Here is a 25948-nt window from a genome sequence, read left to right on the forward strand (position 1 = left end):
TCCCACATCTATCTGTGAGGTTACCTGCACTGTAATATAGCAACTGGAGTAACTAGCGATGCAGACTCTACAGTGTTTCCGGGTGGATTGTGCGGTCTGGAAATGGTGGCGCTGAACACTACTTTCTCACGTGGCATTTGCAGAGGTTCCCACCCTGTACATGGAATGCACCGAAGTAAGCGCTGTATCACAGCAGTTCAAGCAAATGCAACAGGTAGAGTTGCTACAGAGCCATCTCCAGCTGATCACTTCTAGTCCCCATTATAAATAAAAATGGTGATAAATTCCAAAGAGGTGGCTAATAGGAATCAAATAGGTATTCCCACAAACATTTTTATTATGTTTTTGATAGTCTGAGTACTAACTAGAATGCCAACACAAATGACTCATTACTGTAGAGGCTGCCCATCAAAAGAAAAATGAATGATACAGCGCAGCTGACCATTATGCTTTTAACATTCGGCCTATGAATAGGTGCATTTAGTATTCTGGATCTATGGGTGACAGAAGAACAAAATTACCAGCTCAATGCATAGTCGGACACCCACTGAAAATCAGAAAAGAAATGGGACACCTTAAGCAACCTAGGCATCAAACATGGGCAGCTCATAAAGGCAGTGTGTTTTAGGTTATGGAACTTGACACAAACTGAAATCCCCTCTAGTAATTGTATCTACTTTATGCTGGAAGATGGGTTGATCTAAAAGTGAATGAGAGGCCACAAAATATAAAACACTCCTGATGGACGAAGCAGGTTCGCCGATTTTTTTTTTTTTTGCTGTTGTGAAGTTGACCTGATGCACATTGTGAATGCATCAGTGGTATTTGGAACATTAGTAAATTAATATTTGTAATTGGCAGAACGTATTAAATTCAAGGCATCTTACTGCCTTCTCCGACAGTAAGCGGATAAAAGTGCTTGGTTTTCGTAACACAACACGTACCAACGGTGGAGCTTTGCTGTTTTGAGGCGTACTAGAAGATTTTCACTCTTCGGAAGCATACATTTGAAGTTGACAATATTTTCGATGTACTGCCTCTGCTACCTGTATGCATTGTTAACCGAGTCAGATTTAATCCAATATGACAGCAATATTAGAATGAAAATGTCACTTACCCAGTGTACATCTGTTCGTGGCATCAGTCGCAGTAGATTCGCATGTTCTGCAATAGCTCGCCATCTGGTGTTGGGCCGGAGTGTTACAAGTTGTTTTTCTTCGAAGAAGTCTTTCGAGTCACGGGACCGAGTGACTCCTCCTTTTGTCTCCATTGCGCATGGGCGTCGACTCTATCCTCGATTGTTTTTCCCCGCAGAGGGTGAGGTAGGAGTTGAATTGTAGTAATAGTGCCCATGCAATGGAGTGACTAAGTATGCACCTATTTAAGGTTGAGATGATACATATATAATTAATTGAAGGTAACTTCCAAGCTGCTACAGGCTCCCGGGGAGGCGGGTGGGCACATGCGAATCTACTGCGACTGATGCCACGAACAGATGTACACTGGGTAAGTGACATTTTCAGTTCGATGGCATCTGTCGCTGTAGATACGCATGTTCTGCATAGACTAGAAAGCAGTTATATCCCCAAAAGCGGTGGATCAGCCTGTAGGAGTGGAAGTAGTCTGAAATAATGTTCTTAATACAACTTGCCCTACTGTGGCTTGTTGTGCGGATAACACGTCTACACAGTAGTGCTTGGTGAATGTGTGAGGCGTAGACCATGTGGCTGCCTTACATATTTCATGTATTGGGATGTTTCCTAGAAAGGCCATGGTAGTACCTTTCTTTCTGGTTGAGTGTGCCCTTGGTGTAATGGGCAGCTGTCGTTTAGCTTTAAGGTAGCAGATTTGGATGCATTTAACTATCCATCTGGCTATACCTTGTTTTGAAATTGGGTTTCCTGCATGAGGTTTTTGAAATGCAATAAAGAGTTGTTTAGTCTTTCTGATGTTTTTTGTTCTGTCAATGTAATACATCAATGCTCTTTTGACATCTAATGTATGTAGTGCCCTTTCAGCTACGGTATCTGGCTGTGGAAAGAACACTGGAAGTTCCACTGTTTGATTTAGATGGAACGGTGAAATAACCTTTGGCAAAAATTTAGGATTGGTCCTTAGGACGACTTTATTTTTGTGTAGTTGTATAAAAGGTTCCTGTATTGTAAACGCCTGAATCTCGCTTACTCTTCTTAGGGAAGTAATGGCGATGAGAAATGCCACCTTCCAGGTTAGGAATTGTATTTCGCAGGAGTGCATGGGTTCAAAAGGTGGACCCATAAGTCTAGTTAGGACAACATTTAGGTTCCATGAAGGAACAGGTAGTGTTCTTGGTGGTATAATTCTCCTAAGGCCCTCCATGAATGCTTTAATGACTGGTATCTTATATAGGGAAGTTGAATAGGTAGTCTGCAGGTATGCAGATATTGCTGCAAGGTGTATTTTAATGGAAGAGAAAGCTAGGTTAGATTTTTGTAAGTGAAGCAAGTAACCCACTACATGTTCTGGAGTTGTGTGTAATGGTTGTATTTGATTAATATGGCAGTAGCAAACAAACCTCTTCCATTTACTTGCATAACAGTGCCTGGTGGATGGCCTTCTGGCTTGTTTTATGACTTCCATACATTCTTGGGTAAGTTGTAAGTGCCCGAATTCTAGGATTTCAGGAGCCAGATTGCTAGATTCAGCGATGCTGGATCTGGGTGTCTGATCTTTTGGTTGTGCTGTGTCAACAGATCTGGCCTGTTGGGCAATTTGATGCAGGGTACCACTGATAGGTCTAGCAGCGTTGTGTACCAGGGTTGCCTTGCCCAAGTTGGTGCTATCAATATGAGTTTGAGTTTGCTTTGACTGAGTTTGTTTACCAGGTAAGGAAGGAGAGGGAGAGGAGGAAAAGCGTAAGCAAATATCCCTGACCAGTTCATCCATAGGGCATTGCCTTGGGATTGTTTGTGTGGGTATCTGGATGCGAAGTTTTGGCATTTTGCGTTCTCCCTTGTCGCAAACAAGTCTATCTGAGGTGTTCCCCAGAGTTTGAAATAAGTGTTCAGAATTTGGGGGTGAATTTCCCATTCGTGGACCTGTTGATGATCTCGTGAGAGATTGTCTGCGAGTTGATTTTGGATCCCTGGTATAAACTGTGCTATTAGGCGAATTTGGTTGTGAATTGCCCAATGCCAAATTTTTTGTGCTAGCAGGCTTAACTGCGTGGAGTGCGTCCCCCCCTGCTTGTTTAGATAATACATTGTCGTCATGTTGTCTGTTTTGACGAGAATGTATTTGTGAACTATTATTGGTTGGAAGGCTTTTAGTGCTTGAAAAACTGCTAGAAGTTCTAGGTGATTGATATGCAGTTTTGTTTGATGTACGTTCCATTGTCCTTGTATGCTGTGTTGATCGAGGTGTGCTCCCCACCCTGTCATGGAAGCATCTGTTGTTATTACGTATTGTGGCACTGGGTCTTGGAAAGGCCGCCCCTTGTTTAAATTTATGTTGTTCCACCACAGAAGCGAGAGGAAGTTTGGCGGTCTATTAACACCAGATCTAGAAGGTGACCCTGTGCTTGAGACCACTGTGATGCTAGGCATTGTTGTAAGGGCCTCATGTGCAGTCTTGCGTTTGGGACAATGGCTATGCATGAAGACATCATGCCTAGGAGTTGTAATACCATCTGTGCCTGTATCTTTTGTGTTGGATACATGCGTTGTATGATGGTGTTGAAATTTAGAATTCTTTGTGGACTTGGAGTGGCTACTCCCTTCGATGTGTCTATTATGGCTCCTAGGTATTGTTGTACCTTGCGCGGCAGAATGTTGGATTTTGTGAAGTTGACGGTGAACCCGAGTTTGAAGAGGGTTTGTATGATCTGATTTGTGTGATTTGAGCACTGTATGAACGAATGGGCCTTGATTAGCCAGTCGTCCAAATATGGGAACACATGTATTTGCTGCCTTCTTATGTGTGCAGCAACTACCGCTAGACATTTGTGTAAAGAAATGGCTCCCTGTTGCAGGTACCCCCCCACTTTTTGCCTGATACTGATGCTGACTTGACAGAGAAGTGTGCTGGGACCCTGCTAACCAGGCCCCAGCACCAGTGTTCTTTCACCTAAAATGTACCATTGTTTCCACTATTGGCACACCCTGGCATCCAGATAAGTCCCTTGTAACTGGTACCTCTGGTACCAAGGGCCCTGATGCCAGGGAAGGTCTCTAAGGGCGGTAGCATGTATTATGCCACCCTAGAGACCCCTCACTCAGCACAGGCACACTGCTTACAAGCCTGTGTGTGCTGGTGAGAACAAAATGAGTAAGTCGACATGGCACTCCCCTCAGGGTGCCATGCCAGCCTCTCACTGCCTATGCAGTATAGGTAAGACACCCCTCTAGCAGGCCTTACAGCCCTAAGGCAGGGTGCACTATACCATAGGTGAGGGTACCAGTGCATGAGCACTATGCCCCTACAGTGTCTAAGCAAAACCTTAGACATTGTAAGTGCAGGGTAGCCATAAGAGTATATGGTCTGGGAGTCTGTTTTACACGAACTCCACAGCACCATAATGGCTACACTGAAAACTGGGAAGTTTGGTATCAAACTTCTCAGCACAATAAATGCACACTGATGCCAGTGTACATTTTATTGTAAAATACACCACAGAGGGCACCTTAGAGGTGCCCCCTGAAACTTAACCGACTGTCTGTGTAGGCTGACTAGTTCCAGCAGCCTGCCACACCAGAGACATGTTGCTGGCCCCATGGGGAGAGTGCCTTTGTCACTCTGAGGCCAGTAACAAAGCCTGCACTGGGTGGAGATGCTAACACCTCCCCCAGGCAGGAGCTGTGACACCTGGCGGTGAGCCTCAAAGGCTCACCCCTTTGTCACAGCCCAGCAGGGCACTCCAGCTTAGTGGAGTTGCCCGCCCCCTCCGGCCACGGCCCCCACTTTTGGCGGCAAGGCTGGAGGGAACAAAGCAAGCAACAAGGAGGAGTCACTGGCCAGTCAGGACAGCCCCTAAGGTGTCCTGAGCTGAGGTGACTCTGACTTTTAGAAATCCTCCATCTTGCAGATGGAGGATTCCCCCAATAGGGTTAGGATTGTGACCCCCTCCCCTTGGGAGGAGGCACAAAGAGGGTGTACCCACCCTCAGGGCTAGTAGCCATTGGCTACTAACCCCCCAGACCTAAACACGCCCTTAAATTTAGTATTTAAGGGCTACCCTGAACCCTAGAAAATTAGATTCCTGCAACTACAAGAAGAAGGACTGCCTAGCTGAAAAACCCCTGCAGAGGAAGACCAGAAGACGACAACTGCCTTGGCTCCAGAAACTCACCGGCCGGTCTCCTGCCTTCCAAAGATCCTGCTCCAGCGACGCCTTCCAAAGGGACCAGCGACCTCGACATCCTCTGAGGACTGCCCCTGCTTCGAAAAGACAAGAAACTCCCGAGGACAGCGGACCTGCTCCAAGAAAAGCTGCAACTTTGTTTCCAGCAGCTTTAAAGAACCCTGCAAGCTCCCCGCAAGAAGCGTGAGACTTGCAACACTGCACCCGGCGACCCCGACTCGGCTGGTGGCGATCCAACACCTCAGGAGGGACCCCAGGACTACTCTGATACTGTGAGTACCAAAACCTGTCCCCCCTGAGCCCCCACAGCGCCGCCTGCAGAGGGAATCCCGAGGCTTCCCCTGACCGCGACTCTTTGAACCTAAAGTCCCGACGCCTGGGAGAGACCCTGCACCCGCAGCCCCCAGGACCTGAAGGACCGGACTTTCACTGGAGAAGTGACCCCCAGGAGTCCCTCTCCCTTGCCCAAGTGGAGGTTTCCCCGAGGAATCCCCCCCTTGCCTGCCTGCAGCGCTGAAGAGATCCCGAGATCTCTCATAGACTAACATTGCGAACCCGACGCTTGTTTCTACACTGCACCCGGCCGCCCCCGCGCCGCTGAGGGTGAAATTTCTGTGTGGGCTTGTGTCCCCCCCGGTGCCCTACAAAACCCCCCTGGTCTGCCCTCCGAAGACGCGGGTACTTACCTGCAAGCAGACCGGAACCGGGGCACCCCCTTCTCTCCATTCTAGCCTATGTGTTTTGGGCACCACTTTGAACTCTGCACCTGACCGGCCCTGAGCTGCTGGTGTGGTGACTTTGGGGTTGCTCTGAACCCCCAACGGTGGGCTACCTTGGACCAAGAACTGAACCCTGTAAGTGTCTTACTTACCTGGTAAAACTAACAAAAACTTACCTCCCCCAGGAACTGTGAAAATTGCACTAAGGGTCCACTTTTAAAACAGCTATTTGTCAATAACTTGTAAAGTATACATGCAATTTTTATGATTTGAAGTTCCTAAAGTACTTACCTGCAATACCTTTCGAATGAGATATTACATGTAGAATTTGAACCTGTGGTTCTTAAAATAAACTAAGAAAAGATATTTTTCTATACAAAAACCTATTGGCTGGATTTGTCTCTGAGTGTGTGTACCTCATTTATTGTCTATGTGTACGTACAACAAATGCTTAACACTACTCCTTGGATAAGCCTACTGCTCGACCACACTACCACAAAATAGAGCATTAGTATTATCTATTTTTACCACTATTTTACCTCTAAGGGGAACCCTTGGACTCTGTGCATGCTATTCCTTACTTTGAAATAGCACATACAGAGCCAACTTCCTACATTGGTGGATCAGCGGTGGGGTACAAGACTTTGCATTTGCTGGACTACTCAGCCAATACCTGATCACACGACAAATTCCAAAATTGTCATTAGAAAGTGATTTTTGCAATTTGAAAAGTTTTCTAAATTCTTAAAAGACCTGCTAGGGCCTTGTGTTAGATCCTGTTTAGCATTTCTTTTAGAGTTTAAAAGTTTGTAAAAGTTTGAATTAGATTCTAGAACCAGTTGTAGATTCTTAAAAAGTATTCCAACTTTTAGAAGCAAAATGTCTAGCACAGATGTGACTGTGGTGGAACTCGACACCACACCTTACCTCCATCTTAAGATGAGGGAGCTAAGGTCACTCTGTAAAATAAAGAAAATAACAATGGGCCCCAAACCTACCAAAATACAGCTCCAGGAGCTTTTGGCAGAGTTTGAAAAGGCCAACCCCTCTGAGGGTGGCAACTCAGAGGAAGAGGATAGTGACTTGGAGGAAAATTCCCCCCTACCAGTCCTATCTAGGGAGAACAGGGTCCCTCAAACCCTGACTCCAAAAATAATAGTCAGAGATGCTGGTTCCCTCACAGGAGAGACCAACACCTCTGAAATCACTGAGGATAGCCCCAGTGAAGAGGACATCCAGTTAGCCAGGATGGCCAAAAGATTGGCTTTGGAAAGACAGATCCTAGCCATAGAGAGGGAAAGACAAGAGATGGGCCTAGGACCCATCAATGGTGGCAGCAATATAAATAGGGTCAGAGATTCTCCTGACATGTTGAAAATCCCTAAAGGGATTGTAACTAAATATGAAGATGGTGATGACATCACCAAATGGTTCACAGCTTTTGAGAGGGCTTGTGTAACCAGAAAAGTAAACAGATCTCACTGGGGTGCTCTCCTTTGGGAAATGTTCACTGGAAAGTGTAGGGATAGACTCCTCACACTCTCTGGAAAAGATGCAGAATCTTATGACCTCATGAAGGGTACCCTGATTGAGGGCTTTGGATTCTCCACTGAGGAGTATAGAATTAGATTCAGGGGGGCTCAAAAATCCTCGAGCCAGACCTGGGTTGATTTTGTAGACTACTCAGTAAAAACACTAGATGGTTGGTTAACTGGAAATGAAGTGTGTGACTATGTTGGGCTTTATAATTTGTTTATGAAAGAACACATTTTAAGTAACTGCTTCAATGAAAAGTTGCATCAGTATCTGGTAGACCTAGGTCCAATTTCTCCCCAAGAATTGGGAAAGAAGGCAGACCACTGGGTCAAGACTAGGGTAACCAAAACTTCCACTGGGGGTGACCAAAAGAAAGGGGTTACAAAAACTCCCCAGGAGAAAGTGGGTGACACTAGAAACAAAGAAAAAGAGTCCTCTGTAGGCCCCCAAAAACCAGAACAGGTGGGTGGGCCCCAAGACACAACCCAAAACAAAGGTGGGTACCAGGGTAAGAACTGGGATGCCACTAAGGCATGGTGCCACAACTGTAAACAGTCTGGGCACCACACCAAGGACACTTCTTGTCCCAAAAACAAACCCCAGAACAAAATTCCAGGGGTAACCAGTGTAGCCATGGGAGATGACTCCTCAGACGAGGAGGTCTTCATAGCCTTCAACTGGAAACAGGGCCCAACAGGTGAGTTGGAGATTCCAGAGGGAAGTAGACACTTCCACCACCTACTGGTGAATGGAATCCCAACCACTGCCCTGAGAGACACTTGTGCCAGTCACACTATTGTGCATGACAGGCTGGTGCTCTCAAACCAGTACATCCCAGGTGAGACTGCCAGGGTAAGAGTTAGCCTAGACAGGGTCACTAAGAGGCCTGTGGCTTTAGTGCCCATAGAAGTGGGTGGCACTCTTAGCTGGAGAAGGGTAGTAGTCAGTACAGACCTCCCCCTTGATTGTCTCCTTGGAAATGACTACCCAGAGGTTAGTCAGAGCCCAAGAGAGGAACTGGTCCAGTGCCAGTCCTCTCCCAAGGATTCTGGAATGCCTGCCTCTGCAGTAAATGCAAGTAGGCCCCCGAGGAAAAAGAAAAGGAAACAGAGTAGGAAAGGTGGACAACCTTTAGCCAAGGTTCCAGCAAGCCAAGGAGATTCTGCTCCAGTAGGGGAGAACTCCAAAAATGGCTCTGATAAAGTCCAACCTGACCCACAAGAAGTCCTGGCTAGTCAGGCAACTGTTAAGCCTGGGTGGGTGGCTCCTCAGCTAACAGAATAAAGAGTGGAAGAAGGGTGTTTACTACAAGATGTGGTAACCCCCCACTCTAATACAGCAGACAGGCACCCTGAACCCAAAGAAGCCTGTAACTTAGCCCCTTCCCTTGTAGGTGAAGAGCTAAAGGTGTGGTTCTGGGCACTGACAGCTGTCAGTGGCCTCTGCTGGGTGTTAGCCTTTATGGCTGCACTATCCCTGGCATGGTGGTCTGACCCCATGCCAAATAACAAGTTAGGCCCCCTGACCCTGTTGGTCATGGTGGGGTTACTCCAGCTCTGGGTAACCTCTTTGGGTAAGCTAGGGGTGACCCTGGCTAAGATCAGATTAGCAGAGGTGGATACCTCTGACCTCAAAATAGAGAGAATGGGTGAAGACATAAAAAGCACAGACAAGAGGCAGTTCAGACTAGGTCCTATCACTGTGGAAGTGGGTCAGTTCCCCAGAGGGAATGACCTGAACAGGAGGATGTAAGGCAGAGTAGGCCCTGCAACAAACCAGCCATTTCCTCTACTCTTCCTCGCCTGACAGACTAGGAAGACTCTTCCAGCGTTGGCTGAGTCTCCTGGCCTGTGGGCTGGGGGGGGCTTGTGTAAAGAAATGGCTCCCTGTTGCAGGTACCCCCCCACTTTTTGCCTGATACTGATGCTGACTTGACAGAGAAGTGTGCTGGGACCCTGCTAACCAGGCCCCAGCACCAGTGTTCTTTCACCTAAAATGTACCATTGTTTCCACTATTGGCACACCCTGGCATCCAGATAAGTCCCTTGTAACTGGTACCTCTGGTACCAAGGGCCCTGATGCCAGGGAAGGTCTCTAAGGGCTGTAGCATGTATTATGCCACCCTAGAGACCCCTCACTCAGCACAGGCACACTGCTTACAAGCCTGTGTGTGCTGGTGAGAACAAAATGAGTAAGTCGACATGGCACTCCCCTCAGGGTGCCATGCCAGCCTCTCACTGCCTATGCAGTATAGGTAAGACACCCCTCTAGCAGGCCTTACAGCCCTAAGGCAGGGTGCACTATACCATAGGTGAGGGTACCAGTGCATGAGCACTATGCCCCTACAGTGTCTAAGCAAAACCTTAGACATTGTAAGTGCAGGGTAGCCATAAGAGTATATGGTCTGGGAGTCTGTCAAACACGAACTCCACAGCACCATAATGGCTACACTGAAAACTGGGAAGTTTGGTATCAAACTTCTCAGCACAATAAATGCACACTGATGCCAGTGTACATTTTATTGTAAAATACACCACAGAGGGCACCTTAGAGGTGCCCCCTGAAACTTAACCGACTGTCTGTGTAGGCTGACTAGTTCCAGCAGCCTGCCACACCAGAGACATGTTGCTGGCCCCATGGGGAGAGTGCCTTTGTCACTCTGAGGCCAGTAACAAAGCCTGCACTGGGTGGAGATGCTAACACCTCCCCCAGGCAGGAGCTGTGACACCTGGCGGTGAGCCTCAAAGGCTCACCCCTTTGTCACAGCCCAGCAGGGCACTCCAGCTTAGTGGAGTTGCCCGCCCCCTCCGGCCACGGCCCCCACTTTTGGCGGCAAGGCTGGAGGGAACAAAGCAAGCAACAAGGAGTCGTCACTGGCCAGTCAGGACAGCCCCTAAGGTGTCCTGAGCTGAGGTGACTCTGACTTTTAGAAATCCTCCATCTTGCAGATGGAGGATTCCCCCAATAGGGTTAGGATTGTGACCCCCTCCCCTTGGGAGGAGGCACAAAGAGGGTGTACCCACCCTCAGGGCTAGTAGCCATTGGCTACTAACCCCCCAGACCTAAACACGCCCTTAAATTTAGTATTTAAGGGCTACCCTGAACCCTAGAAAATTAGATTCCTGCAACTACAAGAAGAAGGACTGCCTAGCTGAAAAACCCCTGCAGAGGAAGACCAGAAGACGACAACTGCCTTGGCTCCAGAAACTCACCGGCCTGTCTCCTGCCTTCCAAAGATCCTGGCTCCAGCGACGCCTTCCAAAGGGACCAGCGACCTCGACATCCTCTGAGGACTGCCCCTGCTTCGAAAAGACAAGAAACTCCCGAGGACAGCGGACCTGCTCCAAGAAAAGCTGCAACTTTGTTTCCAGCAGCTTTAAAGAACCCTGCAAGCTCCCCGCAAGAAGCGTGAGACTTGCAACACTGCACCCGGCGACCCCGACTCGGCTGGTGGCGATCCAACACCTCAGGAGGGACCCCAGGACTACTCTGATACTGTGAGTACCAAAACCTGTCCCCCCTGAGCCCCCACAGCGCCGCCTGCAGAGGGAATCCCGAGGCTTCCCCTGACCGCGACTCTTTGAACCTAAAGTCCCGACGCCTGGGAGAGACCCTGCACCCGCAGCCCCCAGGACCTGAAGGACCGGACTTTCACTGGAGAAGTGACCCCCAGGAGTCCCTCTCCCTTGCCCAAGTGGAGGTTTCCCCGAGGAATCCCCCCCTTGCCTGCCTGCAGCGCTGAAGAGATCCCGAGATCTCTCATAGACTAACATTGCGAACCCGACGCTTGTTTCTACACTGCACCCGGCCGCCCCCGCGCCGCTGAGGGTGAAATTTCTGTGTGGGCTTGTGTCCCCCCCGGTGCCCTACAAAACCCCCCTGGTCTGCCCTCCGAAGACGCGGGTACTTACCTGCAAGCAGACCGGAACCGGGGCACCCCCTTCTCTCCATTCTAGCCTATGTGTTTTGGGCACCACTTTGAACTCTGCACCTGACCGGCCCTGAGCTGCTGGTGTGGTGACTTTGGGGTTGCTCTGAACCCCCAACGGTGGGCTACCTTGGACCAAGAACTGAACCCTGTAAGTGTCTTACTTACCTGGTAAAACTAACAAAAACTTACCTCCCCCAGGAACTGTGAAAATTGCACTAAGGGTCCACTTTTAAAACAGCTATTTGTCAATAACTTGTAAAGTATACATGCAATTTTTATGATTTGAAGTTCCTAAAGTACTTACCTGCAATACCTTTCGAATGAGATATTACATGTAGAATTTGAACCTGTGGTTCTTAAAATAAACTAAGAAAAGATATTTTTCTATACAAAAACCTATTGGCTGGATTTGTCTCTGAGTGTGTGTACCTCATTTATTGTCTATGTGTACGTACAACAAATGCTTAACACTACTCCTTGGATAAGCCTACTGCTCGACCACACTACCACAAAATAGAGCATTAGTATTATCTATTTTTACCACTATTTTACCTCTAAGGGGAACCCTTGGACTCTGTGCATGCTATTCCTTACTTTGAAATAGCACATACAGAGCCAACTTCCTACAATTTGGTAAAGACTCTTGGTGCGGTTGTTAATCCGAAAGGCAGTACCTTGAATTGGTAATGTATTCCTTTGAATACAAACCTTAGGTATTTCCTGTGCGATGGGTGTATTGGTATATGGAAGTAAGCATCCTTGAGGTCTAAAGTTGCCATGTAGTCGTGTAGTTTTAGCAATGGCAATACTTCTTGTAGTGTGACCATGTGGAAGTGGTCTGATTTGATGAAAGTGTTCACTACTCTGAGGTCTAGGATTGGTCTCAGCGTTTTGTCCTTCTTTGGTATCAGAAAGTACAGTGAGTAAACCCCTGTGTTTATTTGGGTGTTTGGCACTAATTCGATTGCATTCTTTTGCAATAGTGCCTGCACTTCTATCTCCAGGAGATTGGAATGGTGTGTTGTTAAATTTTGTGCTTTTGGTGGTATGTTTGGAGGGAATTGTAGAAATTCTATGCAATAACCATGTTGGATAATTGCTAGAACCCAAGTGTCTGTAGTGATTTTCTCCCATGCTTTGTAATAATGACCTATTCTTCCCCCCACTGGTGTTGTGTGGAGGGGGTGAGTGACATGTGAGTCACTGTTTAGTAGTAGGGGTTTTTGGGCTTTGAAATCTTCCTCTATTTCTAGGGAATTGCCCTCCTCTATATTGTCCCCGAAAACCTCCTCTATACTGTCCCTGGTAACTGGACGGTGTGGCTTGTGAGGTGCTGGCTTGTGTGTTTTGACCCCGAAACCCCCCTCGAAAGGGCGTTTTACGGAATGTGCTGTAATTCCCTCTGCTCTGCGGGGAGTAGAGTGCGCCCATGGCTTTGGCAGTGTCCGTATCTTTTTTGAGTTTCTCAATCGCTGTGTCCACTTCTGGACCGAACAGTTCTTTTTCATTAAAAGGCATATTGAGAACTGCTTGTTGAATCTCTGGTTTAAATCCAGACGTTCGGAGCCATGCATGCCTTCTGATAGTTACAGATGTATTAATTGTCCGTGCAGCTGTATCTGCAGCGTCCATGGAGGAGCGTATCTGGTTGTTGGAGATGGCCTGTCCCTCCTCAACCACTTGTTTTGCCCTATTTTGTAAGTCCTTGGGCAGATGTTCAATGAGATGTTGCATCTCGTCCCAGTGGGCTCTGTCATAGCGCGCAAGTAGTGCCTGGGAGTTCGCGATGCGCCACTGGTTTGCAGCTTGTGCTGCGACTCTTTTACCAGCTGCATCAAACTTGCGGCTTTCTTTATCTGGGGGTGGTGCATCTCCAGATGTGTGAGAGTTGGCCCTTTTCCTAGCTGCTCCTACAACGACAGAGTCTGGTGGCAGCTGTGTAGTGATGAAAACCGGGTCCGTAGGAGGCGGCTTATACTTTTTTTCTACCCTTGGTGTGATTGCCCTACTTTTAACCGGCTCCTTAAAGATGTCTTTTGCGTGCCGGAGCATACCAGGGAGCATAGGCAGGCTTTGGTATGAGCTGTGGGTGGAGGAGAGTGTGTTGAATAAGAAATCATCCTCGACCTGTTCTGAGTGGAGGCTTACGTGGTGAAATTGTGCTGCTCTAGCCACCACTTGAGAGTACGCGGTGCTGTCTTCTGGTGGAGATGGCTTTGTAGGGTATGTCTCCGGACTGTTATCTGACACTGGGGCGTCGTATAGGTCCCATGCGTCCTGATCTTGGTCACCCTGGCTCATGGTGGTGTGAGCTGGGGAGTGTGATGGAGTTTGTGCTGGTGAAACGTTAATCACGGGCGGAGGAGAGGGTGGTGGTGTAACTCTTTTCACCACTTTTGGTTGTGGTGTTTGTTCCGTCTGGAACTCCAACCTTCTCTTTCTCCTAATGGGGGGAAGGGTGCTTATTTTTCCTGTCCCCTGCTGAATGAAGATACGCTTTTGCGTATGGTCCACATCAGTTGCTTGTAGCTCTTCCTCAAACCTATGCTTCTGCATTTGGGAGGTTAGCGAGTGCTCTTCTGTATAAGAGCCTGAAGCTGGGTCGCTTGCAGTTTGTTTCGGCATCGAAACTGTCTGCGTGTTTTTTCGGCTCCGAGGTGACTTTTTTCCTTTTCGGGGCCGAAACCTCTCGGCGTCGATCTGTTTCGGTGCCGCTGTCTCGGCGTCGAGCCGTGTCCACACCGGCATCTCGGTGTCGAGGCTTGTCTCCAGCACTTTCTCGGTCCCGAGAAGGCTGCGTGCCGGTGTCTCGACCGGAGTCGGACGATCTCGGCACTGTTTGGGCCTTTTTCGGTGCCGACGGTCGGTCACCGAATTTACGGGTGGAGCCATGGCCGGATGGCAGTGGCGTCCCCTGGGCCTTGTAAATGTGTCTCTGTGTGGTTTTCGACGTCTTACTCAGGGTTTGTGTATCGTCGAATCCTTCGGAGTCGGAGTCTTAGATCGAGAAGGTACCTTCCTCTTCCTCGAACTCCCGTTGGGCTGTCGGTGCGGACGCCATCTGAAGTCTTCTGGCTCGACGGTCTCGGAGTGTTTTTCGGGACCGGAACGCACGACAGGCCTCGCAGGTGTCTTCGCTGTGCTCAGGTGACAGGCACAGGTTGCAGACCAAGTGTTGGTCTGTGTAGGGGTATTTATTGTGGCATTTGGGGCAGAAACGGAACGGGGTCCGTTCCATCGGCGTTCTTCAGCACGTGGTCGGGCCGACCAGGCCCCGACGGAGGATCGAAAAACTACCCCGAAGGGCACCGGAGCTCTTCGATCTTCGATGCAGTGTTGAATCTAAGTACGCCGATCCCGAACGCAACAATACCGACGAAAATCTTCCGAAATTAGCTAATTTTCTGTTCCGAAACTCGGAGCGACAGGAACACGTCCGAACCCGATGGCGGAAAAAAAACAATCGAGGATAGAGTCGACGCCCATGCGCAATGGAGACAAAAGGAGGAGTCACTCGGTCCCGTGACTCGAAAGACTTCTTCGAAGAAAAACAACTTGTAACACTCCGGCCCAACACCAGATGGCGAGCTATTGCAGAACATGCGTATCTACAGCGACAGATGCCATCGAACTCTTAGTTCTAAAGTATTCTTTGACTGGTAACATTCTTGCTGATGATCGCACTCCGAGCTGTTGTTCTGCTTCTCAAGATGTACACTGATTTAATAAAAGCTGAAGTGTCATGTCAGTTTGTGGCAGAAACACAAAAGGTAGGACAACAAAGACTAAGTAGAAAAGCAGAGAATTAGACATCAAAAATATAGAATATTCACGTAATTTGCATGGATTAGGGTTGGGGTAGGGATGGTGCTAGGAGCAGTTTATGATTAAATAGAAGTTGTGTTGAGAGGTGGGGTAGGGTTAGAATGAGCTATTGATGTGCATAATGATCTGCAGTTTGTTTGTAAGAGTAGAGAGAAGGGTTAGGTTTGCGTAAACCTTAACACCATTGGTTACAAATATCCCATAGCGAGGGGCAGCTGCCTGGTTGTTGAGCAGCAGCTTTCCCTGCCAGACTCGAGCTGCCTTGGGAGGTGCCGGGACTGAGCCCAAAGAAATCACCACAGCGCCATCTTGGGCCTGTACCGCCACCCACCTAGAGCCCAAATCGGCCCGGGAGACTGGAGTCGGATTTGGAGTAACCAGCAAGAGGGCCTCAGGTGAGGGGACAGGAATTGAAGGGCAGATACAAAGTCCCATCTGTTTTTTTTTTTGTTCGCTGGATCCAGGCCAGGTGCCCAGTGACCTGAACTGGTCTTGTTCTCTATCAACACTGGCTGCTGCTCAGACATTGTACCTGGGGAAGGGATCTGGGCCTGCCCTGGCATCCAAGCTGCAGCTGGTGAGCCACTGGACTGGGAGGAGACAGACCTGTCTGGGCATCCCCTTCCCTTGGCTTAGCTGCTCCACCTGTTGAGGGGATGGGCCTTGACCTTGGGGCAGGGGAGTTGTCCACCCAGAGGGGGGTTGGACACAGTCACAGAGGTTGACCAGAGTGGGTGATCCATCCCCACCTGGCCTTGGGAATCCGATTTGAGGGGTGTGGATTGTTGTGAGCGCCCTCCTTAAGGTCGCAGAGGAGTGATGTTTCCCAGCTATACCCCTCCCTTCTTTCAACAGGAGTCTGGGCATCCTTGGTGTTCCTCTAGTCAAACTCCACTTGGATACTCTCTGCTGCTCATGCTGTCCTCTTTCTTTAACGACAAGCAGTCCAAGTGTGGGTCTCCCATGTTGCCTCCTCAAGGTCTGGACTCCAAGATAAACCCCGGTGGCCATCTGAGCACACGTCCCCAAACTAAAATGGACAAATTCACCACCAACCACTGCTCCTGTAGTGGGCACGGGGGATCAAGGGGCCACTCTACCAACACAGTGATCAAATGAACCCACAGATTTCGCCACTATACTACAAGCTATCCAGGCATCCCGGGAAAGCAGTCAAGACCAAGAAAGGGGAAGGTAAAGTGGATGTCTCCCTCCTGCGCCAGGATCTCTGGAATACTGCTTACAGAGTCACTGTAACAGAGGACAGAATCTCAAACGTGGAGGACGACGATGCTTAAGACCAGTGACCATGCTAGTGTCTAGTGAAAAATTTATTGAGGATGAGGATAACCAGTCACAGCGCTACAACTTGTGCTTTGTCACCTTTTCAAAAGGATTGGAGTCTTCAGGTCCAGCACACTTCTTGCAAGGTTGGGTGCAATCATGGCAACCGAACAACATCCTCTCGCAATGGTCTGTAATTGAAAGGGCACTGGCCCAGCGCCCCCACTAGATGCACCCCGAGACCACTAATAGCGAGGATCCTAAACTACCGCAAAAGAGATACCATCCTTCGGAGGCCTGCAAAACCAGGCTGCTAAAGTTTAAATAATCCTGATTAAAGTTTTTCCCAGACTATACCCGGGAAACGCAAAGTCAGCAGGGGTCCTTTGATGAGTTACAACAAAAACTCAAGGACCAACCTTCAATATATGCTCATCTTCCCGGCCAACCTTAAGGTGATCCATGAGGGCAGTTATCACTTCTTTGAAATCCTACAGGTGGCATGGAAAAGGTTGGATAAAAGGCTGTCTTAGCAAAGACTATGTGTGTGCTGGGGTGGGGGGGTGGGTGGAGAGGGTGATTGAGGTTTTCCCGAGTTCAAGAGCTTCCACACGATCTCACGGTTCAAAACCCAAGCAACAGCATATCAAATCCCACAGGACATGTGGACACTCTGTGAACTCTTCAATCCTTTCTGGCATGGGATTCTGAGGCATGGGAAGCCAGCAATACTCACTAATGATCTGTTTATTGCAGGAAGGCCACTGTTGGCGAACCCACAAACTTTACACTTTCTAATCTGAGTCACGTGTTTGCTTTTCTGTGTTTTACGGGTGAAAGATGCTTCAGGGAGAAAGTATGGGAAGGAATTGGTTAAGGTATAGGGACTTTTGTAAATTTAAGTTTCTGTTTTGATTTTTCTCTCTAATACGCTGCTCTTGAAACACATTGCACCCATGACACCTTGACCTGTAAAAGTGTCCTTTTGACACTTGGCTCCACCTCACCACTGTTGGCTACTCCCCATTGGAAGGGTACCCTACACTACAACGACAATGCCCCCATGACAGTCTATGCACCCTTAACATGGAACGTAAATGGATGTTTAGACCGAACTAAGAGACAGGCAGTCTTCTCGTATGCTAGACATCTCGTCCATTCATTCTTATACTACAAGAAATACACCCTTTGGGTCAAGCTGCCCCCTCCTGAGCTGGTTACAATACAGTTTAACACACAGGTTTTGCCAGGGGCTCAAAGGGTGTAGCTATATTTGTGGCCACTAGAATTATGCAACTGTGCGGCTACAGTGATTTTTGCATAATTGTACATTTGCCACATGATCCATCACCTGCTGCATAATCTGCAGATTGTAACCAAAAAAAAAAAAAAAACAGTTTCTAGGACTAACAGTTCAAGAGTTAGAAAATATTCTTTGACAAGTGAAAGTGCCTTTGTAAAGGTTGACTGGTCACCTTACTATAGTTTATTGCTATATGGGTGTTAAATTGGTACTAATAAGGTACAACTAATGCCCAGACAGTGTTACCAGGTTTAAAAATGACTAAATAATGAAGTAATACTGTTGCAAGAAGAAGAAGGCGGCTTACTTGAAAGACACCAGTACAACCTCCTGAGTGTGTACCTCCAGCCTCATCTACCCACTCAAATCTAAACAGCCCTTACGGAGACACTTCAAGTCTTTCCCATGGGTACAACCATTATAAGCTGGGATTTGATCGCCACACTCAACTCTGACATGTATAACACAGGAACTCAGGGACCACATAGCATAGCAAGGGTGAAATATTTCAAAGAGTGATTGGACTCCCTCAACCTATGTGACATATGGAGAGTCTGGCACCTGGGTGATTGAGTCTACATTCACATGTCAGTGACACATAAGATGATCTTGCACATAGACTTCCTCCTAATACCTACAACAGATGCCTTCCATGGTTCTCCAGTGGAGATTGTCCCCAGGCGATTCTCTGATCATTCGCCTATTGAAAAATCGCCTTGCAGACCAGGTAAAGGCAGCACAACTCATGTGGCACCTCAATGCCTGGTTCCTCCAAGATGCGCATAGATGTTCTTGCCACTTAGCTACAGACTTACTTTGTGGCTAATACCAGGAACAGTGGGTTCTGTGGGCATGTTCTTGGGCGCTGGTTAGGCTACAATCCATGCTGTTGCAAAGGGATACACACAACACACCAAAAGGGATCGGCAGCAAACAGTGAGACCCGGAGGTCCATAATGCCACTCTTGATTGTCACTACACATCCAACTACTCTAAGCCCACGCAGCGCTAATGAGCCACCTTCTAGATCCAATCTCCAAGAGACAGCTCCGGAGGAGGCCTGGCAGTGCTGGGGGTGGACTTTCACACTGCAAGAGTACAAAAGCAGTGACAAAGCGAGCAATCTCCTATACCGGCTGGTCATTAAGAACAGGGCCAATAGGATAATTATCAAAACCCTTGACAGAACAGGTGCCCTATGCTTTACCTCAGTGCAAATAGCAGCAACATTTGCAGAGTACTACTGATTCCTTTATGTGGCCCAACCTCACCCTCCGTGAGAACAAAGCAAGCCCCTCCTAGCGGATAGAACATTCCCAGCGCAGACAGGAACATATCTGACTAAGCCCATCTCATTGAAGGAAATCCAGGAAGCCATATCTGGGTTTACACACTGGGAAAACTCCTGGACCAGATGGGTATGCACTAGAACACTATTGCAAGTTTCAGGACACATTGTCCCAGCACCTCTTCATTTATATATGCATGCGGCTCAGACATTCCTGCATTGACACTCCTAAAGATCCACATCACTCATTAACACAGAGGTTAAGGTCTTGCATAAATTATTGCCACAAGACTGACGGTTTATATCTAGCCTGATCCACCTGGAACAATGAAGATTCATGACTAACTGGGGTACCCGGCACTGTATAGAGCAACTGCAAGTAGTACTGGCCTGAGCTCATGAGATACCCAAGCTCTGTGCGCTTTTACTTATTGACTTTAAAAAGGCCTTTGACACCATGCTTCATGAGGTTGATCTTGGTCAAAATGGGCCTAGGTCCCTATATGTGGGTCTATACTGACCTACTTTATTCGCAGCCTAAGGCCCAGGTGTTATTCAATGGCTTTCTGAGACTACCTCTCCATTAGCAAGGGGGCCTGGCATGGGTTACCTCAGCCCCTCCCTCTCGTTCCACCTTCGAGCCCCTTGCTTACTTGGTGCTATGCGAAGGCCACATGCGAGGGTAGAAAAACGCCACAAAGGAAAGGATTGTGCTAGACGCCAATGACCTCCTCCTCTATTTGATTAACCCACATCTGACAGGACCACAATGTTTATCTCCTTAAGATCTAGGAAGGGGCCTCAGTACAAATCCCCACTGGTGTCAATTCACGGTGACAGATCAACGGTACAATGGCAGTCGTCAATACCAGTGAAACGACCAGGCTTTAAATACTTGGTAATGCATATTTCAATACTCCCTGAGCTGACCTGTACCCTTAATGTGACACGTCTTCGGTCTCAGACGGGATCAGCCCTTCAATGCTGGGCCACCCTGCCACTCAATATATTGGAACGTGTTCCCCTTTTTAAAATGATAGTCCTCCTGCAGTATCTGTACATCCATCAGAACTTCCCACTAGGAATCCCAGGCTGGTGGGTGGTTCAAGTGCCTTTCCTCTAGGATTTGCACCTTCTTTTGATCTAACCACCCACCTCACATTGTGTGGTTCAAATGCAGACTATTGGTGTATGATGGAGGTATGATGATGGTGGACCTCCAGCTGCATTATCTGGCAGTGCAGCTTCTGGTGGGCAACAAAACAACCAGCTGACCAGTGGTTGGGACGACTCCACATACAAAGCTGAACTAGAGCTTCTAGATCTGGATCAATACATGGGACTACTATATGCTGATCCACTCTCTAAATATCTCCCAGAGGTAACGTAAACTTCGCACTTGTATAGGGCACTATTCACCCGTTAGGGTCTCAAGGCGCTGTACGCATGCCACTGTGGAATCCCTCCTGGCTTTTCCCTGTGAGGCACCCACTTCTGGGCAACCCCAAGTGTGAAGCCAGGCATCCAAGTGCTGTCAGGGACGTTGTGGAGATTAAGCAAGCTATTGCCCAGAGTTACAGAGTGGGACCCATTAATTAGATTAGGCACTGAGGCGAGAATTACCTGGTCCAAGGGAATTGAACCCAAGACCCGCCAAGGCGGGAATTGAACCCTGGTCCCGGGCCACATCTCTGCATCAGGGTATGCCGCTCTAACCATTGTGCAGCCAAGGATTTATTCTTGACCTGGCGTGTGGTGCTCTGTTCTATAGGGTAGCATGACAAACTCATTTAATAGACTTGAGTGTGGAAAGTTCATCGCCTCCAGCATACTTGCCAGCCTCCATCGCTTCACGACATGGGAGGAAATTGCCATTACAACCTTGGTCGACATTTGGCAAGGGGGACTCACTAAGTCCTTCCAAGATCTTCAGGCACGCTATGCCACTGCCAAGACTCAATTCCACAAATAACTGCAGATCAGGCATGCTCTATCCATGTACCTGAAATTTAACCATCTGGAGGCCCAGCTGCTGATGTGTTATTTAGGGAGGGAAGGAGTATCCTGCATATACCGCACCATGTGAGGCAGAAGTGGGAGGCCAGGATCAGACGCATAGAGGACATGGGCTGTCAACTAGCCCGTATGACTCCCCAATAAATCACCACGTCGTCCATATTGCGACTGGTCCAACTGAACTACCTACACTGCACTTACCTCACCCCCTGAAACTCTGGCATATGGGAAAGATGCCTGCTCCAACTTGCTTGAGTTGGCCAGACACAAATGTTTTCTATAGGACATGATAATGCTCACTGATTGGTAAATATTGGAATCTGATCATGTCCTCCTCGTCCCGAGTCCTTGGATACATGATTACACTGACACTCATAGTAGCCCTACTGAGGATACGAGATGATCTTGGACACACAAGGGGGTGGGAATGGGGGATGGGGAGACAATTGGACATTGCCCACAAAATGGAAGGTGGCTACGGTACCCAGGATGACAATATCGAACTGGGATGGACCAGTGAGTGCAACTAGAGGAGCCCATCTATAAGGCATGGGGTTGCCCCCCCCCTAAATATTAATATCTGGGAAAGGGTTGGATCACTATGGTCTGAGGTCTATCAATGTCAATGGTTAAACATGTATTATTCCCACATGGGAACATGAAGGTACTTAGAACTGTACTGGCGACTGATTTTGTTTACAACTTGAAATGACTAACATTGGTTAAAGAAAACTGGGAGGCAACATGGTAAAAGGGAACAAAATTTTACAGTAGGGGTTAAGGAGAGACTAGAACAGGTTAGGTTAAGGGTTAACATAGGTCTGATATGATTCACAAATAAAATGTCACAAGGGTGCGTGGCTTGCAGCCAACCAAAATGGTTGCCTGAACCGGGAGCTCCACTGCCCCGCCCACATCATCCATGCACATACATTCACCTTTTAGCCTGATTCCTGAATAGCCCCACTTGTGGCCCCTGAGGAGACAGCTGGTGATATCCTGCTGCCTAAACTGTGGCCATTTGACCCTGCAGCAGCTGAAACAGATGCGGTTGGGGCTGAGGCTTACACGCCTGCGATGATCCAAAGCCCTTGAGAAGCATTTTCTGGGCGAGCTGCAGTTGGGCGTGCTGAGAGTCAGGGGTGCCCTGCACACTCTTTGTAGCACTTACCCTCATATCCCCCTTTTACGACAATGAATCATGGGCAAAACCGATCCTAAGCAACCCAAGCTTGGGTTTGAATATTACAGGGATGTTGCCTGCAGAAGCTAAGGAGCTGGTGCTGCACCGATGATTGCAGGAAACCAGTCTACTGAAACACTCACTTTACTGCTATAGATGCGCACTAACCTTCAATTCATAGACTCTAAAATTGATAATGTGATGCGCCATCACGACAGACTGTAGGCGTGCAATACAAGAGCGGACACGCAAACCCCTGAAGTGGAGCAACGATCGAAACTGCGTCCTTCATACCGGTTACACCCATATTTCCAAATTAGTGTCCGATCATATCTGCAGATGGCAAGTGACCATGATATGGCAAGTGACCATGATATGGCAAGTGACCATGATATGGCAAGTGACCATGATAAGTCATGTGCCCGGCAGTCAAAACGATCGAAACAGCGTCACACTGTTTCAATCGATTCTACTGCCGGGCACATACGAGTGTAACAATTTGTCACCAGTCGTTGAACACTTAGAAATCCAAGACTGCTAGGGCACTTGGCGTAAATACACTTAGATAAGCATTTTTCTGTGCTGCCCCTAACTAAGACGAAACATGATGCAGTTTATACAATATTGGTGTTACCTGTCATGTTAAGTACTACAGTTGACAACATCACAAATTGACTGCTCTGCATTTGGATATATTCAGTCTCGTATTGGCTTTGAAAAAGTCACTATTGTGACGAAACACATGTTGGCTATGGATTTATCTTCATTTGGTACTTGCTTAATCAATGCTTTTAACATCAATAAAAGGATCTCACTTCTAGTGGACTCATCTGGATTGATGAAAAAATGTGCTCCGGTGTTTCTAGGATCAGTGGAACTTGCGCCTGGTGGGTAGCCCTGAGCCTACTAACACCAGAAAGATGGAACGGTTCATCGAAAAGTTGCTATGTGCACTGTCTGATGTTAAATCTTTCTTCAAATGCTTTGTTGTGGAACGGGCAACACCATTCTCGGGGCCCACGTTTTCCACTTATTGCCAGGCTACTAAACTATCACGACAGGGACAGTGTGCTTCAGCGAGCTCAGGAGAACAGTGCACTCACATACCAAGGCTCCAGGTTTTCTATCTTCCCTGACTTCACCTTTAGAGTGTAGGAGGCCGTGTGTGCTTTCCTGGATGTAACCATCGGCCATAACTAACCTTACGCCATGTTATACTCTGCACGTCTTTGTTGCACACTGAATGGTAAAATAACCACATTCACGTCACCAGAAGAGGCCCTCCGCAGCATGAAGAGAGCCTTTGGCACATGTACCCAACGGCACTGCAACACCTAGTCTTCTACGCCTAGCAGTGACACTGGACTATCGGAAATTACAGGTCCTGATAAATATGCAAATAGGGCTACGACCCTCTTTTTCCCCTTTTCTGTCCTTTACCCGAACCGCCAATACCCAATGAACTGGTGATGTATTTGGTTCTCATTATCAACCTGATGTCATGTTCTGCTTCTTAGTAATGCTATATGTGTTGCCTTTTAAACTATTGTACAGATTGATGTCTGCCACCTCCTGGTTTATGTTAGTGAGTGGTTTGTCCTTTCACTCACGGGACCACAGATTTCAAGATGTTTCAATAATGTCAATCAATCCGTCTTGCTTGTTATGTGGGAGGGTCAGTTGGCTGCATTGAGTTTCTCCCCCAATGCAGTGCATGTTCATCCTGTCAATAGTAGTAAACGATTGTGACTTTCTTGTATCAATGGAATGGTTTCAATTTCTAGGGTGAGAGGGAGAGCGGCAGAGAGAGAGAGAGACTTTTATGGTTCCCTGAGCTGGCTGCTGATCTTAAAGTGCTTGCCTATGTGTGATGGAAGAGCAATTCCCAGAGCCCATCTGCCCTTTTATATTATTCAAGCTCATCGTCAAATCATTCTCCACACATCTGCATTATTATCTACTAGTAAGACAATAGATATTAACTTTATAACTTGGAAAGTGTAAAGCCTACGTGATTCAAGGAAAACGCAGAAGATACTAGCCTATTTGACATGCCATGACATTCATATCACATTATTACAAGAGATGCAGTTCAAGGTACAGGAGACTGTGCCCTTTGCTAGTAACGGTGTATCGCATGGGGTCTATTCAACCTAGTCAGCCTACACAAGAGGGGTGGTTCTGTTGGTCAGGTAGGACCTTCCTGACCGACAAGGTAAATAGGTCATATTGCAATTAGTGGTTCAAAGGAAAGCATTCCACCATCACGAATACATATGGGCCAAATGTCGACGTCTAAAAATTCGGTTGGGGAGTATGGAGGGACCGTTTAACTATCCCCCATTAGTGTTTTATGGGATGGGGATTTTAATCTTGTGCTTTATCAGGATGCAGATTGTTCTACTCCTGCTTCCCGAGCACACTGAGCTGTGACCAATGCATTGCGCGACCTGATGAATATAAATGATCTACTCAACATTTTACGGGGGGATTTGAGAGGGCACACAAACGGCCCATAAATCATGGCTAGACTGTACTACTGGATAGGCACTCAAGATGTATGTAGCTAGATTACATGAACAGAACATTTGCCTCTCCCACTCTCCAGTGGTACTCAACCTTGCACTTTCCCACCTGTAAATATACTGCATGTGTGTGGAAACTCTCCCCAAGCCCTACTGGACAAGTTTTTTTTTTTTTTTAAATCTCATCTCCAGCACTACATAACAGAGTGCTTTGAGGCCAATGAGGGCTCAGTGGAGTCAGTGGGTACAGTATGGGAAACATTTAAAGTGCACACTAGGGGGATGTGTATGTCTACCCAATTCTCAATCAGGAAAGACCTTTGGCGTCAGTTAGAATTACTGGAACACCAACGCCGTCAAATAGAGTGCAGTAGAGATTGCTTATCAACCACATTTGGTTGTGAAGCTTGAGATGGCCCTCAGTATTATGCCCTGGCCGACAGCAAGAGCAAACATCAGCACCAATATGCTACAGCATGTGCACATGCAGAAGGTAATAGGCTTGGCCAGAAGTTACCTCATTTGTTGCGGAGGCGGTGCGGACCCCAGTTGTCACCCAACAACTCACAGTGACAGCACTATGATGCTTGAGGCAGAGGACATATTGACAGAGTTTGGGGAATATTATGCCCACCTATATACCCCCCAGGTAGTCACACAAGTTGGCAGAGTATACTCCTATCCTAGCTGTCTAACCATGGCTTGGCTGGAGGGACCCCATAGGGCGTTCCTAGTGGAGCCCTTAACCTTAAACGAGATTACCACAGCTATAGGTGCCCCCAGGGAGAGGCAGCCGAGTTATATAAAACCTTTTCCACCTTCCTTGTGTCTTGCCTTTTACAGGTATACAAAGAGGCCTTACTAACTGGTACCTTGCCTCCTTCTTTATGGGAAAGCATTCTAATAACGCTTCTAAAACCAGACAAACCCCGGGAGCACCCAGATTCACACCATCCCCTCTCACTTACCAATACAGATACTAAAATACTTGCTAAACTGT

The 25948-nt window shown here is 47.7% G+C and overlaps 1 protein-coding gene across 3 annotated transcripts in view; it reads right to left on the reverse strand.

The window, feature by feature from the left end:
- RCL1 (RNA terminal phosphate cyclase like 1) overlaps positions 1-25948 on the reverse strand; it is a 323803-nt gene that overhangs the window by 150459 nt on the left and 147396 nt on the right. The window lies entirely within an intron of this gene.

The sequence above is a fragment of the Pleurodeles waltl genome, chromosome 1_1 (assembly GCF_031143425.1).
Source record: "Pleurodeles waltl isolate 20211129_DDA chromosome 1_1, aPleWal1.hap1.20221129, whole genome shotgun sequence".
NCBI classification, from domain to species: domain Eukaryota; kingdom Metazoa; phylum Chordata; class Amphibia; order Caudata; family Salamandridae; genus Pleurodeles; species Pleurodeles waltl.